The following is a 9140-nucleotide window of genomic DNA, read 5'->3' on the forward strand; positions in this document are numbered from 1 at the left end:
ATATATATATATATGAAATGATACATATTAACATTTAGAATGACCAATGTATGATCTTAAAAAATTATGCCTGTATTTAAAAAGCCATTCAAAGGGAGGCCAATGAATTGAATGTAAGAGAGTGTGAATAGCTCCTTGATAGGATTTCAGAGACTACTGAGCAACTGGGATGGTTAATCTTGATGTGGACCTGATTGGCTAGAGATCTGTTGCCTAGGAGACCAGCGAAGCGTACTTCTGGGTAGGGCTGGGTGGGCTGTGGGGTCGGGACTTTGGAGGCTCTTGCTGGCCCCTGCCTACTCCTACTCTCTGCTTCCTGCCTGGTGTTAGTTGAGCAGCTCTCCTCTGCCACTTCGTCTGCCCTGATGTTTTTGCCTTGGAGCCAGTAGACCATGGACGGAACCCATGAGCCAATCCATAAGCAGTTCCTCCCGTAAATCCTGTATGTCAGGTATGTGGCACAGGATTTCTCAAGTAACCACACACAGGAAAGGATGTTCTAATGTTCCTTCCACAGCTCTCTAAGGGTTAAATCTGTATCTCAGGCCATCTGGAAGCACAAGCAGCTAACATTTAGGTCATACTCAAGACTTTGGTCATAAGTTAAAACTAAAATTTTGGTTGTAACTCAAGTTGTTCCTATGTCAGGCTGGTCATAACAGGAGGGTCCACTGGCACAGTATTTATGCTGCCATGTAACGGGCTTATTGTTGCTATCTTGAAATATATAATTTTTCCCTGTTTCAATTTCTTATTTGGTAAATATTAATAAATATAACCAACATAATGAAAATTCTTTTTTTTTTTTTAAAGACAGGGTCTTGCTATGTTGTTCAGGCTGGCCTTGAACTATGGAGTTCAAGCTAACCTCGAACTCAGCTATCCTCTTGCCTCAGCTTCCCCAGTGCTAGGCTTACAGGCATGCCTCACCACAATTGGCCAATATTATTTTTGTCTAAGCAAGATCTAACTAAAACACCAGAAGTTTGAAGGTTATTTGTTTATTTATCTACTACTCTCCAAATATCTACATGTGCATGCATTTTATGTATTCTTATACTCTTATAAAAACACTCTGCATTTACTAAATAGTTCCATATCTGGATATACAGAGCTTCTTATTCTTCTTAGGGCTACATATTGTCTCCTTGTAAAGCTTTATCATAATTTTTAAACCAGTACTTTATTGAGGAATGTTTTTTTTTTCTTGCAAGAAATACTACAGTGAATAACTAAATTACTTTTCTCCTTACTGAAATAAAATACCTGGCACCCAAAGTTAAAAGAGAAAAGGCTTTCTTGGCTCATGGTTTTTAGAGCTTTTAGTCTATAGTTGGCTGGCTCCAAAGCAGAAGGGCACCAGAGATGAGAAACAGTCCACAGTAAGCAGGCAGGCAAGAGCACATTAGCCATCTTTCTGTACCTGCTATTTTATGCAGATTGTTCACACTAGAAGAGGTACAGTACTTTCAACTTTAATCCCAGCCAGAACTGTGCCAAGCCAATCAGTGGAACCCAGGCATGGTGGCACACACCTATAATCCCAGTTCTTGGGAGGCTGAGGCAGGAGGATCGCCATGAGTTCAAGGCCAGTTTGAGCTACATAGTGAGTTCCAGGCCAGCCTGAACTCACTAGTGACAACTTGTCTAAAAAAAAAATAGTGGACTGATTTAGAGATCACACACCCTTGATCTCAGCACCACACCCTCTAGATCCAGCCACCTCTGAAAAGCACCCCCATGACTGCATGAGGCATTGGAGGGACATCTAGATACAAGCAAGTCATAACAATAACCTAGTAATCCTGTCATGTCACTCACATGTGGGGGAGGTCCAAGAGGTAGAAGTATAAATGCTGATCAAAGACTGAATGAATTTATAATTTTGATATATGTTGCACAATGTATAAGTGCGTAGTTTTGTATAAGGTAAGAAATATATTGCAGACTTGAAAAACTAGGCTACTTTGCCAGGGATGATGGAGGCTGCTGCAATCCCAGCGACTGGTGAGGGTAGGGAAAGATGTATCATATATGTTCAAGGCCAGCCCCGGCTGCGCAGCAGGACCCTGTCTCAAATTAAAATGTGAGAAAGCTCAGCGATTGGCTCAGCACTTCTGGAGTTCAATCCCTAGTACCAGGAAAAGTAAAATAGAGGATAAAGACTACATCAATGTCATATGTAAGTTGTGGTCAGATGAATGCACTAGAATTGAATGGCAAGGATGTATTCACAAATCCAATTTGAGTGTTTGGAATTAAACATTAAAATTAGTCTGTATTCCAGCACTAGGCCCCGAGTTCCATTCCTGGTACCAAAAAGGAAAAACAAAAACAAACAGATGAAAAAAGACCAATCTGTATTCCAGCTACACAGGAAACTGAGGCAGGAGGACTGGGAGTTTGAGTATCACCTGAGAAATTCAGTGACACCCAGGGTCAAAATAAAAAAGTAAAAAACAGACTGGGGAGGTAGCTCAGTGTGAAGGCCCTGGGATCCTCAGTGTCTGTCTCTGTCTGTCTGTCTGTCTGTCTCTCCTGTCAAATTCTATTGTAATATGAAGATGTATTATTGATTGCCTTGAGTCATGAATATAGTGTGGGAGAAGTCATAAGATTTGGGCATTTTCCTGGTGTATGATCGAAACAATTTGGCAACTTTTCCTGCAGTTCTTGAAGCCAATGAACACAAGGTCCAGTGCTCTAAAAGTCCAGGTCTCCAGTGCCGGGATTTAATTTAGTGGTTCTGCCACCTGCCTCTCAAGCATAAGGTCCGGAGTTCAAATAATGTCCGTGTCTCCAGTGGCCAGTGGAGGGCCTAGGTTTATCCCGCCGGAAGTCAGGGTTCAGGGCTGGTGGAGGAGGATCCTCGAGTTCCTGCTTGGGTGCTACAGGCAAGTGTGCGTGGTTCTAAGGATAGGCCTGAACAACAAAACGCAGCTCTTTGTGTGTATGGTGAAGGGATTTTCATAAAAAGATCCTAACGTTTTCAGATAATTTTTTAAAGGCTTGCTGCCGTCTGATTCATCCCCCAAGTTCACAGATTGGAGGCTGAATACCCAGGTGCATGTGTCGATGGGACTGGAGGCCGGGTCTCTCGAGGGAACTGGATGGGGGATGCCTGGTCCAGGGAGCTGAGCTCAGAGAGAGGCTGCCTCACCCAGGACGCCCTGTTCAGATGCAGCGCCAAGACCCACACCGCTCCAGCACCCCGACTCCGCGCTTCTGGCTCCCACACCACAGGCTGCACAAACCTCAGCTCGAAAATAAATCCCCAGTCACTGCAGCAGAACGCAGACTGCTCCGTGTGGACGATCCCCAGCGCCTACTCCCGCCCGCCCATCGCGGTCGCCCGGCTTCTCATGGAGTCTGTGCTCAGTGAATCTCCTGCCCACGTCCCACTCTGTCCTCACATCTCACCGCAGAGGTCCTCTCCTCCAGAGGAAACTCACACCGTGGCCTCTGCCTTCCCAGGAGACTGTGCAGCCTCTCTCGTATGACAGACGGGATGGCCCCTTACCCTTGATCCTTGCCAGGGAGGCCCCCGTTGTCTCTCACGCAGGCAGAGCGACGCTGTGCACCCTGTTTCATACTGTGTTCGCAGAACCTAACCTAGCACCTGTGATAATCGGCACTCAATAAATGTTGGTTGAGTCAGTGAACAAATAGAAGGATAATTTTGCCCAGAACATAGGCTCTGACTAGCTGAAAATTTTCGTCTAAGAGTCTCAAATCTCTGAGCAACTTCTTTTATCATACTACCCTCATGTTCTTTGTTGTACCATCTCCTATAAAGTTTCGAGCAATCCACATAGAATCTCTGCAGCCGGTAGCCTATGGCTTGCACCCGCGGAGAACGATGTTTTCTCTTCTGCTTTCTCAACCTGCTCCAGTGACCTAGGAGTTACTCCCCTCGGTGGTCATCAATAGCACTCTGCACAAGGAGGGGCGCCCTCCAAGAAACAACAGGGTACATCACGTAAGAAAATCAAGGCTGGACACACTGGTGCAACACACACTGTAGCCCGATGCACAATGGACCTAGGGGTCAGATGTGTCCGCCCCAACCACACACTCAGATCCAAGTCTGAGGGCGCCAGGCATTCCGTGCCTGCTATGACCTAGCCAGTAGGATGCAGGGCCGCTGAGGACAGTAGTCTCACCTATTGCACCCATGTGCCTGTGAAGACAGGGGCTGAGTGTCATTAAGAAGACTCGATCAAGGCAGGCCTTGAAGTCACTGTGTATCCCAGGCTGGCCTCAAACTCACAGTGATCCTCCTGCCTCAGCCTCCAGAGGGCTGGGATAACAGCAGTATGCCATCAAGCCCAGTTTGGGCTAAAACTTTTAATCCTCCTGCCCCAACTGGCCAAAATGCTAGGAATATAGGTTTGCGCCCCCTTGATTAGATGAAGGGATTTTGCAGATGTAATTAATGAAGGTTCTTAATCAGGTCAGCCCTTTAGAGGAGGGAGATTTCCAGTGAGAGCTTTTCTTGCCCACCTTAAAGAACCAAATGATGTCTGGGAGAGGACTGTGGATAGGGCCATGGGCCGGGCTTCAGGCTCCTCAGACCTGAGAGCAGGAAGGCCCCACGTGAAAGCAAGAAAAAGCGACTTTGGTCCTAAAACTACACAGAATGGCGTTTTCCCCACAACTGTGTGCACCTGGAATCACACTGCAAACCGCCAAGGAGGAGTCTTAGCAGACGTCCTGACATAGAAGCCAGGTGGTAAAACCACGCATTATTTCAGGGCCGGGCGTTTGAGGCAGGCTGTTCTATAGCAATAGGAAACAAACACTCTACTTGGAGGAGGATTTTCATTTTATAAGCAATTTGGACTCTTTAGCATGAGGGAGAAAGCATTACATGGAAAGGACAGAATTAACTGGAACAAAGTTTGGTGTTTCACAAAATGGACGACAAAGGGAAATGAGCAGTCCTTGGGGGCCACAGGCATGAGGGTGACTTTAAATTGCCATTCAGGAAGCTTCGTGTACACCTTTTGAAACAACCTTCCTACCTCCACCCCTAGCTCTGGTCTTAGGAGCCCGGTTCTCCTGACAGGGCCTCACTGTCCTTCCCCTCCCACGCTCCCTTTGTCAGCAGCTTGAGAAGGGACAGCCGAGACCATGGGACCAAGACAGAGCTCCCTGAGGGAAGTGTGAGGCTTTCCGCCACAGAGAGCTGGGCAGACATGCATGAAAGGCGGCCGTCTTACGTCTCCCAGGGGCTAAGAGATGTGACAGGATACTTGTAAAGATCTTGGCCCTCAGTAACTTAGTAAATTTGAACCATCATTAGTGGTCATCTTAGACTGGAGCCTCACCTGGGCAGTAAAATAAAAATGCAATTCCTAGAGCTGAGAAGAGAAATCCCATCCTGAGGAGGAGAAGAAATGCCTCACTGTCAAGAAGACAGATTCAAGTGCCTGTTGACACCAAGATGGCACAATTAAAGACCCGTCAGGGGTTAGGAAGTTGCAGATTCCCACATGCTATTCGTGCAGATTATTTCTAAGAAACCAAAGCCAAACACTTATGACGTAGACTCCTCCAAACTCCACCGAGTCAAGCTAAGCAGCGGTAGCTCTGTCTCTTCACCCACCTCTCTCAGTGGTTGGCCCATGGTTCTGATCATAAGTACAATGGATGTACCTAAAGCCATGTTTACGGAGCCGCAGAAATCAGAAATTTAAAAAAAAATTCATACTGTTCATGTCTGGCCATATCCATAAAACTCATAAAATCGGTTACTACTTGGTATGGAGTATGACACACTGTCGTTGTGTTTTGTCTTGTGCTGCTGAGAACCGAACCCAGGGCCTCATGCATGCTAGGCAAGCGCTGCAACCTGGGCCATACCTTTAACTCCTGCTTTTGAAGTGCAGCTTTGCTTTGATCTCTAGTTGAAGAGGCCTTTAGTCAGGGCCCATTCTGATAAAGGCCTATCTTTCGGGTGTCGTCATTTCCGGCTAGAACATCACAGGACTTCACTTCCCTTCCCTCCTGCTGTACTCCACCAGTATTGATGGAGCTCCCATTATGGGCAATGGACTGTGTAACGTGCTTTGATAGATTAAAAAAATGAATAGATAAGACAGAGCTCCTGACCTGAGGGTATTTTATTGTCTCCAAAGGGAGACAAACGTTACAAAGACCGGACAGAGTACAGAGCAAGATGTGACAAGAGCTAAAATAGATACAGAGACAGAGCACAGCCTCACATTTCCAGTGTGGCTGCCTGGACCTTTCCAAGAAGAAGAATTTGTGCCTTTCCTCATCAATGTCCCTCCGGAAGTGGGAACACTTGGTTTGTTTTATACTCTTATGCCTAGCACAGCCCCCTCGTCCTTAACTTGTGCAACTAATGGTGAGTTTAAAAATTGTTTGAGGTGAAGGAAAAACAGGCAACATAAGCTTTAAGGGTATAGGTCAGAGGCACTCAGTACATTCCTTTAGTCATGCTTCACCCATCTACAGAAGTGCTTTCATTTTCCAAAACTGACAGTCTTATCTACTAAAGAAAAACTTCCCGATCCTCCTTCCTCCTGGCCCCTAGCTACCCTTCTGCTTCAGGTATGAACTTGCCTAATCTAGGAAAACTTTCCATTGGTTAAATGGACTCATATGGTATTGGTTCCTTTATGATTGGCTTATTTCATTGAGCATAAAATGCATCCAGGTTGTAACCTGTCTCAAAATCTCCTTCCATTTCAAGGGTAGATTTTATTATATGTGTTCACACACACACACACACACACACACACACACACACACACAATTTGTTTATCCATTCACCCATCGGTGGGCATTTGGGTTTTCTCATATTTCAGCCACTGTGAATATCGCAGATATGAACATCAGTGTATGAAATATCTGTTAGAGTGAGTTAGAAGCTTTGATTACATCAAGATGGCAGAGAGGACATCTCAAGCTTAGGAAATGAACATAACTGAGGACAGTCGGTAGTGTCCTGTGCTTGCCAGGTAAGGTGCACTGGCTGGAGATGGAAGGGTCAATTCGTACAAGTAATTAGAGGGCACCAAGTACCACGCCAAGAAGGTGAACGTTTTCTAGTTAGGAGGAACCACATAGGGGATGGGGCAGGTGAATAATATTACCCACTGTATATTTAAGGAGTGCTAATTGGGCAGTAAAGATATAGTTATAGATCCAGGGTTATAATCCTGGAAGGAGACAGATTAGGGCAGTGGCAGAGGAAACAGTAAAAGGAGGCGGAAGGGAGTAAGGATGTTATTATAGAGGAACAGTCAGTGGGATCTGTGGACTGGCTGGAGGTGGGAGGCAGGAAAGGGAAGTGCTTGTTGAATCCATGACATTATAAACTGGGACAGAGAAGGAAGAAGGAAGAAGCAGCAGGCAAACATAAGTTACCACTTATTGAGCTCTTAATGTATTTGTTACCTCACATATATTATCTCATTTAATCTTGATAATGACCCAGTAAGTTGGGGATTATTGTATATTTGAGGAATGTACAATCTACGTAGATTAAGTTACCCTCAAATGCTGAGCTAACTGATGGAGGGGAGACGCCAGTGCAAATCTAATTGCAAAGTTCAAACGTCATTTTAACTTCCATGCTATGCCACTGTCATAAAATACAAAGAATATCCACGTAGATTTAAGTACGCTTAGGAATTTAGAAATGTATTTCTTGCTGTAAAGCTCAACAGAATGCTCATGACAAAAATGTAGTCTAGTTCTTCCCATGAAAGATGAATTCGAGTGATGCTGAGGAACTACATGAATTCACTCAGGAGAGAACGCAGTGCCAGAAGAGAAGGGTAGAACACAATGCCAGAAACACCCAGTGGTAGTTCAGGGTTCTCCAGAGACAGAACCCACAGGATATATAGGTAAATGAATAGATGGACAGATGGATGGGTGGATGGATGGATGGATGGATGGGTGGATGGATGGATGGGTGGAAGGATGGATGGGTGGATGGATGGATGGATGGGTGGACGGATGGATGGGTGGACGGATGGACGGATGGGTGGATGGATGGATGGACGGATGGATGGGTGGATGGGTGGATGGATGGATGGACGGATGGATGGGTGGACGGATGGGTGGATGGATGGATGGGTGGATGGGTGGATGGATGGATGGGTGGATGGGTGGATGGATGGATGGATGGGTGGATGGATGGATGGATGGATGGATGGACAGATGGATGGGTGGACGGATGGGTGGATGGATGGATGGAGAGTTGGATGTTTAAGTGGATGAAATAAATAAATGGAGGAAATGGCTCACATGACTATGAAAGCTGAGAAGTCTCACAAAGGCCTCCTGCAAACTGTGGGGCTGTGCATGGCTCAGCCCAAGTCTGAGGCCTCAAAGACAGAGAAGCCAACGGTGTGACCCTCAGCCTGCAGCCCAAGACCTGAGAAGAGTGTGTGAGGAGGAGGGGTGGGGTGGTGTATATGTCCTCAAGTGCAAAACCAGAGAGCCTGCAGTTCTGACATTCAAGGTCAGGAGAGGAAAAGTGCGTCCAGCTCCAGAAAAAAGAGGAAGCTGCCTTCTTTTGCTATCAAGGCCCGGCTGGTTGGATGGTGCTCACCATGGGGAGAGGGCGTCTTCCCCACTCAGGCCTCCAGCGTCACTCAGGGATCCTTGGAGCCCCTACTGCTTTCATTGGCAGTGGAGCGAGTCGGCCAGCCTGGCGATCACAGCTCGCTCTTTTCCATACCCGCACATTCTCAGACTGTCCTGAAACAGCAGGCGACACCTGACTGGGCCTGGATGTTTCCCTAGTCAGTTCACAGACTCCTGAGAGAAGCAATCTTCGCTGATTTTGTCCATGGTGTGTGGATTTGTATTGCTTTCATTTTTTTCCTGGTGCCAGGGATCGAACTTGTGACCTTGCACTGTGAAGCAGGCATCAGCAACGCTGAGCTAAATCCCTGGTCCTTGCTTTCAATTTTCATTGTCAACAAATTCCAAGAGCGCAGGTATCGAAACTCCCCATACAGACGTGAGGAAAGAGATTGTCTTGATGAGGTCCATAGGAAAACATTGAGAAATTATTCAGATATGGTGAAGTGTTTCCATAATGAATTTCAAAAGTTTACTGCTTTTTTTTTTTTTTTTTTTTTTTTTTTTTTTTT

Source organism: Fukomys damarensis, unplaced genomic scaffold, assembly GCF_012274545.1.
Source record: "Fukomys damarensis isolate Sample0158 unplaced genomic scaffold, DMR_v1.0_HiC HiC_scaffold_14, whole genome shotgun sequence".
In the NCBI taxonomy this organism is placed as follows: domain Eukaryota; kingdom Metazoa; phylum Chordata; class Mammalia; order Rodentia; family Bathyergidae; genus Fukomys; species Fukomys damarensis.